The sequence below is a fragment of the Octopus sinensis genome, linkage group LG1, assembly GCF_006345805.1.
Source record: "Octopus sinensis linkage group LG1, ASM634580v1, whole genome shotgun sequence".
Taxonomy (NCBI): domain Eukaryota; kingdom Metazoa; phylum Mollusca; class Cephalopoda; order Octopoda; family Octopodidae; genus Octopus; species Octopus sinensis.
The window spans coordinates 166,541,860-166,551,859 of NC_042997.1; the positions used below are offsets into that span (position 1 = coordinate 166,541,860).

Consider the following 10,000-nt stretch of genomic DNA (forward strand, 5'->3'; position numbering starts at 1 on the left):
TTAACACACATACACACACGGACACATACGGACACAAACATACACACGCAGCTGAGCTATTTGTAGCTATCTATCTGTCTGTCTGTCCGTCTGTCTGTCTATACGCATTTGCAGTCAGATGTCTATGTGTGTGTATTTGTGTAAGTGCGTGTGAAGGGATAATATACGATTTCGGTTAAATGTACTTCCATATATAACCATGCACTAAGTTCCCTTTATATTTATGACTTCAAGCAATCTAAAATGGAAATGAGAAAATTGTCTTATTGCACTAACAGATAATTTATGAGGTTTCCTATAACTGTAAATGTACACATGATGTCTATAAGTTTTAGTTAGTGTTCTGGAAAGTGAGGTCAATAGATCTTCATTCAGTTGTTGTCGTTGTTTGCTCCACCTCAATCCAAGTAATATGCTCTGGTTTACATGATCAAATATGACCATTTCATATGATGGTTGAATGTGATTTAAAAGAGATTTGACCGCCGTTTCTAGCAGGTGAGTGATAGCGCACAATCTCTTACATTGGCTTTCACATTTGTGTTGTGAACACCGTATCAAGCTCACCAGGTTAAAAGATTTTGCAAGAATAACGAGAACTGTACTTCAGATAAAATGTTTAATACATGGAAATAATTCTAAAAAATAAAGTAGAACGATGAAAACACTCACCATAAAAGCATGAAGGAGAGAAAGCAGAATTACAAAACAAGAAATTAATATATGTATAACATCAATAAAGCATTGCCATACTGTATAAGTGATAGACGTGGGAGATATATAGGATGATGTGAAAAACTGTTTGTTCCTAATTTTCAATTTTATCCCATGAGCGCTTTCGAGCTACAAGAGGACTTCAGACGAACTGCGATAGAAGACTAAAATCGACAACTGTGAGTCCCAGTCGAAACTGTAGGATGGACACACACATCTTTATTGTTCTGTGAGACTGAAAATGTACGGCATCTATCTTCGATTTAAAGTCGACTTCAGCTGTCTAATGATAAGAGCTTCGGCATACACTTCCGATTTGCTCGTTCATAATGTCGTTCCAAAAATCCCTTTCTTTAAATGTTATCCATATCTTTACTGAAACAATCTACTTGGTGGAATCGATATGAAGTAGCGCGCTATTAATTTGGTGTATGATTCATTCTTTCTGTCGATCCGTTTGCCAGTCTGTCCGTCTGTCTCCGTCTCTGTCTGTCTCTCTTTCTCTCTAGGATGTTTGAATGACTACATCCATACAGCAACTGATACATCAATTTGGTATCTAAACATGTTATTATGATCACAGTCATGTCTGTCGTTCTCTGTTCATATCGGACAGCAACCAAAATAGACCGGTTGTTGTTGTTGTTAATCGATGTGTATTCCTCATGGACTCGCCTTGTTTTTTGATACTTTGATGCGGAGTTCAAATTTTCAAAATCAGTTCCTTAATCTTTTCTCCGTTTGCTCTCTACAATAGCACAAGCTCCTGTAGACCCTATCTTTGTTATTCCATTTCCCTTTCATTCATCCGCTATCAGAATGACTGACATCAGTACCTGACTGTCAAAAGGTTATCGGATGCTGGTGTCGGTCTTCTCAATAGAATGTACTTACCTCACAAACCACCGCTTGTAGTCACTAACGAACAATATTAGTCAGAGGTTTTTACTCACAGCTCTTTCTAGTTTGGCTCATCGCATATGGACATGCAGCGGGCAGATTCGTTTGCTGCGACTTTTGGAGTTATAGTTTCTGAGTCACTGAGTGTCACACGGTTCCGAATCTCATTTGCCGTTATTAACTTTACATATCAGCCCGCCCGAACCCGTTGCAACTTGAAAGCGCTCAGAAATAAAATTAAAATTTCAAATCAACAGCAAAGTTTCTCACGTCATCCGTTAACAGTTCATTTATTTGCTTATTTGTTTATATGTGGTTTTTGCTACCTATATCGTACGTAATTACATGGTGTCACTGTATAGAATAAACAGGTTGCATGAGATACATCAGTACATTCTCTCTCTCCCTATACACACATACACACACACATACATACATACATACATACATACATACATACATACATACATACATACGTACGCACGTATGTATGTATGTATGTATGTATGTATGTAGTATGTATGTATGTATGTATGTATGCATGTTCGTGCGAGTTGTGTGTGTATATATATATATATATATATATATATGAATGTATGTGTGCATGTTCGTGCGTGTTTGTGTGTATATACGTGTATATATATATTATATATATATATATATATATATATATATATATATATATAGAGAGAGAGAGAGGAGAGAGAGAGAGAGAGAGAGAGAGACAGAGAGACAGAGAGACAGAGAGAGAGAGAGAAAGAGTGCCATCTATGTATTATACTTAAGGCATATACACAATGGCAGGCAAGATGCTACGATTTTCGTCCGAGATAAAATCTCGCATGACATGTGTTAAAAGTATTATATGTCGAAGTATATTAAAAACAATATACGTCGGAAGGAAACGAAAAATCGCCTCGATAAACACTAAAGAGAATGCCAGAGGAATTCCACCCTTCTTGACTCTTGTTAATTACGTGTACTTGCAGCCACATGCCTAGACGGAATTTTTCGCCTCTGAAATGTAAGAAACAGTGAATAGTGCATTCACTGATATTGCGAATAACCGTCAGGCAGAATGAAAAATTCAGTGTATGCAATAAAAGTAGCATTTACATATTTGTTTGTGCTTGCGTGTACTTGTGTGAGAATGTGTGCATCGTTATTTGTCTCATACCACTGTTCGGTATTCGTTTGCTTTCTTCCTTGTAACTTAGCGGTTTGGCAAAAGTGTACGATAGTATAAGTACAGATTTGAAATAGGCTCTGGGATCGATTTGCTCAGTTCAACGATCAAGGTATTGCTGAAATATGACCATGGTCAAATGAAATCAGTGAAAGAATGTAAGAATAAAAGGATACATATTTCTCCCATGTACCGTAAATCCTCGAGTATAATACGCAGGGGATTTTTAGGGAGGTGTACCGCTGAAAAACCTAAACCTTGTGTATAATACGCACCCCTTCTCTAACTTCACTCAAGGAGGTCTATATAACGTCCTTGGTTTGTAAAAATGTATACGGTAACGTCCTTTATTATTATTGTATATATAACGATGCAAACGTGTAGCTTTTTTGTGCATTTTGTTTGCAGAAAATAAAGAAATAACAGTTGTAACAGTAATAATGTTTAATAAATGTTGCTTACTGCAAGTTATGGATGATTCTTTTGTGGCTTCATTGCTTTCAGGCTTAGCTTAAGCTATTTTTGCGACCGACATCACAAAATGCGTCTGAATAAACATTGCCGGACAACAAATAGAGACTCGGTCATTACTTAGAAAATGATTTTCATTTTTAACCTCGTATATAGTACGTACTAGGGATTTTGACCTTTAAATTTTGGGGAAAAATGTGGATTATACTCCAGGATTTACGGTATATCAGTGAAAGATGCTTGAGTCAAAGAGAAATCCGAAAAATTGTAGTCGTTTGAACGAAGTCTCTTGTGATATGTATTCTGCACCGCGTTATACAGATATTCTCTTTGTACATCAAAAATGATAACTAGCAATAGGCTTGCCAGAAACGTACACCATTGACGTTATTGTTCAACGACTGTGATGTAAAGGAAAAAATAAAATTAAAAATCCGAGGTGGTGACTCATTAAAGATGTTGAGAAGAGGAAAAAGTATAACGCGCGCGCGTGTGTGTTTGTGCGCGTCTAAGTGGTTCACAACAAATGAGTTTAGAAGAAAAGGAGCATTTGTTCTATCAACGGAAGAGACAAGAGCGCGAAGGATACGAAGAGAAAATGGTGTACAGAAGACGAAATATAGAAGACAGACAAATGGAGAGTGGGAGACAAAATGTTACTAAATAATAATAGCAGTAGTGATTCCGCTGAGGTTGATTTTGCCTTTCATCCTTTTGGGGTCGATAAAATAAGTACCGTAAATCCGCATTTTCCCCACAAAATTTAAAGGTCAAAATCCCTAGTGCATACTATATACGAAGTTAAAAATGAAAATTATTTTCTAAGCAATGTCTGAGTCTCTATTTGCTATCTGGCAATGTTTATTCAGACGCATTTTGTGATGTCGGTCGCGAAAATACCTTAAGCTAAGCCTAAAAGCAATGAAGTCATAAAAGAATCACCCATAACTTGCACTAAGCAACATTTATTAAACGTTATTACTGTTATTACTTTTTATTTCTTTATTTTCTGAAACAAAATGCACAAAAAACTACGTTTGCATTATGTTATATATACAATAATAATAAAGGACGTTACCGTATACATTTTTACAAACCAAGGGCGTTATATAGACCTCCTTGACTCATGTTAAAGAAGGGGTGCGTATTATACACAAGGTTTAGGTTTTTCAGAAGTACAGCCCCCTAAAAAAACCCTGCGTATTATACTCAAGGGCGGACTATACTCAAGGATTTACGGTACTAGTTGAGCAGTGAGGTTGATGTAATCGACTAGCCCATCCTCCCGTCACCTGAAATTACTGGCCTTGTACCGGAATATGAAACCACCACCACCAACAACAACAACAGTAGTAGTAGTAGTAGTAGTAGTAGTAGTAGTAGTAGCAGCAGCAGCAGCAGCAGCAGCAGTAGTAGTAGTAGTAGTAGTAGTAGTAGTAGTAGTAGTAAATATATATACTGATCAAATGCAGAGATAAAGAGATTGAGATGTTTGTATATAGCGAATATGCACGCAAGAAAAAATTCGAAAATAGGAAAGAGATGGTGAGATATAATGAAACAAAAAAAAAAAAAGAAAGAAAAAATGAAATGAAATGAGGAAATAGATAAAGAAAAAAATAAAGAAAGTGAAAGATTGAAATAGAAGGAGATAAAATATGAATGAACACAGTTTTCTGTGAGATAAGATGGTAACGTCACATGTATGTAAGTTATTTATATGTTTGCAGCACGGAAACTGTATCATTGTTGGGTGATATATTTACTCTTTGAATTATGTGGTGGTATCTTTAACGAGGGCTATGATACGGAGTAAACAAACCCATCAACCACTCAGGCAATACTTATATCCATCTAACACACGCACACGCACACGCACACACACACACACACACACACACACACACACACACACACACACACACACACACACAGCTGTATCAGCTGTTAGCAACACTTCTGACTTGATGCGACATTGAACTCGTTGTCATTCATTTGTCAATCTCATGTTTTCAAGGGTCGAACTTACCTAATAAATTACGTAATTACCTCTGCCTTGACGAAGGCAGGGGTGTTGTTTTCAGTCGTATTTGTTTGTTTGTCTGTCTGTCCGTGGACAGGATATCTCAAGAACCGCTGGATAGATGGATTCGGATGAAACTTTCAGGGATGTTTGGCCTCGTGACTGGCACGAACTGATTAGATTTGGGGATCAATCCAGTACTGGACAAGGATTCTGGATTATTTTTCCTGTTTCTTTTACTTAACCTTTGAGAGCGGTCGGGTTCATTTTCAGTATTCTCGTTTGTGAGAGCAGTCGAGTTTATTTCAGATATTCTCATTTTAAAAATCATCTCTGGCTAATTGTTGAGAGAACGTTGGTTTTGCTTTGGCAGAGGTTTGCACTCTCTGAGTACTCTTGTTATTTATTGATTTAACTGAGGCGCAGGAGTGGCTGTGTGGTAAGTAGCTTGCTAACCAACCACATGGTTCCGGGTTCAGTCCCACTGCGTGGCATCTTGGGCAAGTGTCTTCTGCTATAGCCTCGGGCCGACCAATGCCTTGTGAGTGGATTTGGTAGACGGAAACTGAAAGAAGCCTGTCGTATATATGTATATATATATAAGTGTGTGTGTATATGTTTGTGTGTCTGTGTTTGTCCCTCTAGCATTGCTTGACAACCGATGCTGGTGTGTTTACGTGCACGTCACTTAGCGGTTCGGCAAAAGAGACCGATAGAATAAGTACTGGGCTTACAAAGAATAAGTCCCGGGGTCGATTTTCGACTAAAGGCGGTGCTCCAGCATGGCCGCAGTCAAATGACTGAAACAAGTAAAAGAGTAAAGAGTAAAACGTTTCGCCCAGTCGTAATTTCGAGTTTATGGTCCTGCAGTGTTTGTCAATGAATTCATAACGGATATAAAAGCTGCACACTCGGCTACCTTCATGCCGTTGAACATTTCAAATGTGAAACGTAGAAGTTTGGGTACAAATAGGGAAGTACCTGGGTTAAACTTAAGTTACTAGAACCAGGACCTCTCTTTTATCAAACCAAGGCAACTGAAACCTTTGTATCAAGAGCAAGCTCATTGTACCACCGACCACACTTGTTCTCCTGAACATACTCATAGTTGTTTCTAAATATGAAGGACAAGGCAACTATATTCTCAGCAGCACTCTACTATATTTATGATTGCCAAATTGTTACTTGGTTGCTCAAGAATAAACTTTACAAGACACATTTTTAGTTGGGTGCATGCTGGAATAAAGTAGATTACCTGAAGCTAGTTTAAAGCGATAGTATCAAAAATATTATTATGTATGAATACTAAGATTGAAAGCAATGGATATATATATATATATATATATATATATATATATATATATATATATATATATATATATATATTAGTTAAAAAGTAAACAAATGATAAACAGACGCTATATGGGTTCTATCAGAGGAAAGTAGTCTGATACTCTTTCTCTCTCTCTCTTTACTCTTTTACTGGTTTCAAGTCATGTGACTGTGGCCATGCTGGAGCACCGCCTCTAGTCGAGCAAATCGACCCCAGGACTTATTCTTTGTAAGCCTAGTACTTATCCTATCGGTCTCTTTTGTCGAACCGCTAAGTTACGGGGACGTAAACACACCACCATCGGTTGTCAAGCGATGTTGGGGGGACAAACACAAACACACAAACACATACACACACATATATATACATATACATATATACATATACATATATACATATATACGACGGGCTTCTTTCAGTTTCCGTCTACCAAATCCACTCACAAGGCTTTGGTCAGCCCGAGGCTATAGTAGAAGATACTTGCCCAAGGTGCCACGCAGTGGGACTGAACTCGGAACCATGTGGTTGGTAAGCAAGCTACTTACCACACAGCCACTCCTACGCCTATAGTATATTATCATACTGAAATGCAGAGCTAAATCATACACTAATATAGTGTTTATGAAGTGTTATTACGTTAGGTCTGAGTAATAATTTCAAGCTTACGAGTAAAGTCTGAAGTACAAGGTTTAATGTAAAAATGTATTGGTTAAACATTTTTAGGCTTATAGACAACAGTTGAAGGCGGGTAACTGTGTATTGCAATTCAATGCTGGTGAGTAGACATTCACAGACACTAAAAATAAGGTGGAGACTACTTTGGGGCTGAGACTACGTAGGCACACATCCAGTAGTATACTGGATATTTAATATCTCTCAGATGGTTTCTTAACCTCTAACTCATACAGTCACACACACACGCGCACGCACACACGCACACACACACACACACACACACACACACACACACACACACACACACGCACACACACGTGTATGTATGTATGTATGTATATATATATATATATAGGCAAATTTGTTCGTGAAAATGCACCTAAATTTGAAAAACTAGTTTCAACAATATTTTTTTGTTTATCAATGGTAAAAATTGTGACCAAGGTGGATAATGATGAGCTGGAAACTGTAGTCAAAGCGGATAGATCTCAAACTTTACCTTTCAACATTTCAGAGTCGATAGAATAAGTACCAGTTACGTACTGGTATCTATTTAATTGACTTTTCCGCTACTCCAAACATGCTGGCTGGCTGGCTTTGTGCCAAATTTGAAATCAATATTTAGAATTTCTGATGAACTCACCTGTCTTTTGGGGAAAGAGATATAAGTATCTTTTGTAAATTTATTCCTTATACTCCCCCATCTTAACTGATTTCTATAACTAAACGTAACTAAAATGGCATTATCTTTAATTGAATACTATTGATACAAATTCAATTTTCTTTTAAGTATATATAAAAAATAGCTCTATCGAAGAGATTTGAATGGAAACACGCGTGCGGTTTTATAAAATAACTCTTTAAATACACACAGAGTATAACAATCTTATTGATATTCGATTTTTAACTTATAGCAAAAGTTATCTAGCCGTCCTTGTGGGATTTCCGCTGTTAGTTTGCAAAGTATAAGAATATTGGAAGTTAATAACGAACTCCGAAACAAGTATCTAAAGAGTTTATTTTGAGAATAGTCAATATAGGTAGTAATAATGGTAAAGCCTTTGGACAGAACGTCTTTGGAAACTACAATCTTTGTTGTACACATAATCTTTTCTATCTTGAGAGCTATTATTTATTATTTTATCTTTCCGTAAAGAAGAGAATGCACTCTTGAAAGAGCTACATATAATTGTCTATGATTAAAATTTTTGAAAATAAGTTGATAGTTTTTAGGAAATTCGTTAAACAATGTTACCTATGGAACAAAATCGAAGACAGGACCTAGATTTGGTATTATTCTGCCACAACATGTAGATTATAGTTTAACAAATCTTAATGCGTTTTGCTGCAGCCTTATTTTCATATCAGAGAAACAAAAAAATGCTTTTAGGTGGGCCAAATGATAAAGTACAGTAGCTACTCCACAGAACTGTGGATTCTAAAAAAAAAAAAATATATATATGTCGCATTTTATTTATAATATTAATTTATCAGTTAGTTGTCATATCAATAAGCAAAATATCTTATAACAATTCTGTTCGTCATTGCGTTACTTACTCGTCGATAATGCTTTCACGTGATTAGAGAAAAAGAGGGAGAAGGAAAAGAGGGAAAGAGAAAAAGAGGGAGGGGGAAAAGGAGGGAGAAAAAGGGGAGAGAGAAGCATCCATGACGTGAGGTAGAGGGAATGCAATTGTAATGCTTTCATGTGATTAGTTGAAGGGAAAGAGAGCAGAGGGAAAAAGGAGAGAGAAAAGAGGATAAGGCGAAGAGTGAGGCTGAAAGAGGGAGAAAGAAGCGTCCATGACATGAGGTAGGGGGAACGTAATATTTGTTACGTGGTTAAAAAAGTTAGTTGAAGGTAGAGGAGGAGAGTTAAAAATATAATTTTAGCAGAGGGGTGATGTTCTGATGGTGAGGTTAAAGAAAGGCAGAGAGAGGATAGAGAGAAAGAGGGGGGAAAGAAATGATGATGATGATGATGTATTGGAGGTGGAGGGGTGGTGAGTAAATAATGAAAAGTGTATTTTTTAATTGAATTAAGTTTTTTTATATCGCCTATTACTTAACGCATGCGCACAAGTGCAATTCCGTGAAATATGCTTATTTATGGCAGATATATGCAATTTAACTAACGGTTATATCATATGTATGGGCTATTTTTTGTTTATGCGAAAAAATGGAAAAATAAGAGTGAATATTTATTTTATGAGTGCTGAGTATTGTCTATAAAATTGTGCATAAAATATATAAAGTGAATATATAAAAATATAAAGTGCATTAAGTAATCATCGTATTCTAGTTTCTTTCTCTTTTTAATGAGTAGTAGATGAGCGACTCTTTTTCCATACAGACGCAACGAGGGCTACGCTTTCAGGTTTTTTGGATAAAGTTTTCAGAAATAACCCAATAGGTTTATCATTAATTCCGTGAAAAATTCACAGGTCCCGCTAGTTATAAATAATGTATCAATAATAGATTGTTTTCAATTTCAACCTATGGTTTATCATCCAATTTTTAAGAAATAATAGAAAAGTTGCTTGTATAAAAGGTTGTGCTTTCGATTTCATTTCACAGGGCTTGTTTAAAGCGTTACGCGTATTGACATTAAAAGGATAACAGATTAAAACCAACTTGCCTACACAACAGGTAAACGAATCTGGATGTGACGGAATTCGAACTGAAAATTCACTGAACG

At 36.5% G+C, this 10,000-nt stretch overlaps 1 protein-coding gene across 1 annotated transcript in view; it reads left to right on the forward strand.

Moving 5' to 3' along the window:
- LOC115209068 (neuromedin-U receptor 1-like) overlaps positions 1–10,000 on the forward strand; it is a 31,800-nt gene that overhangs the window by 15,834 nt on the left and 5,966 nt on the right. The window lies entirely within an intron of this gene.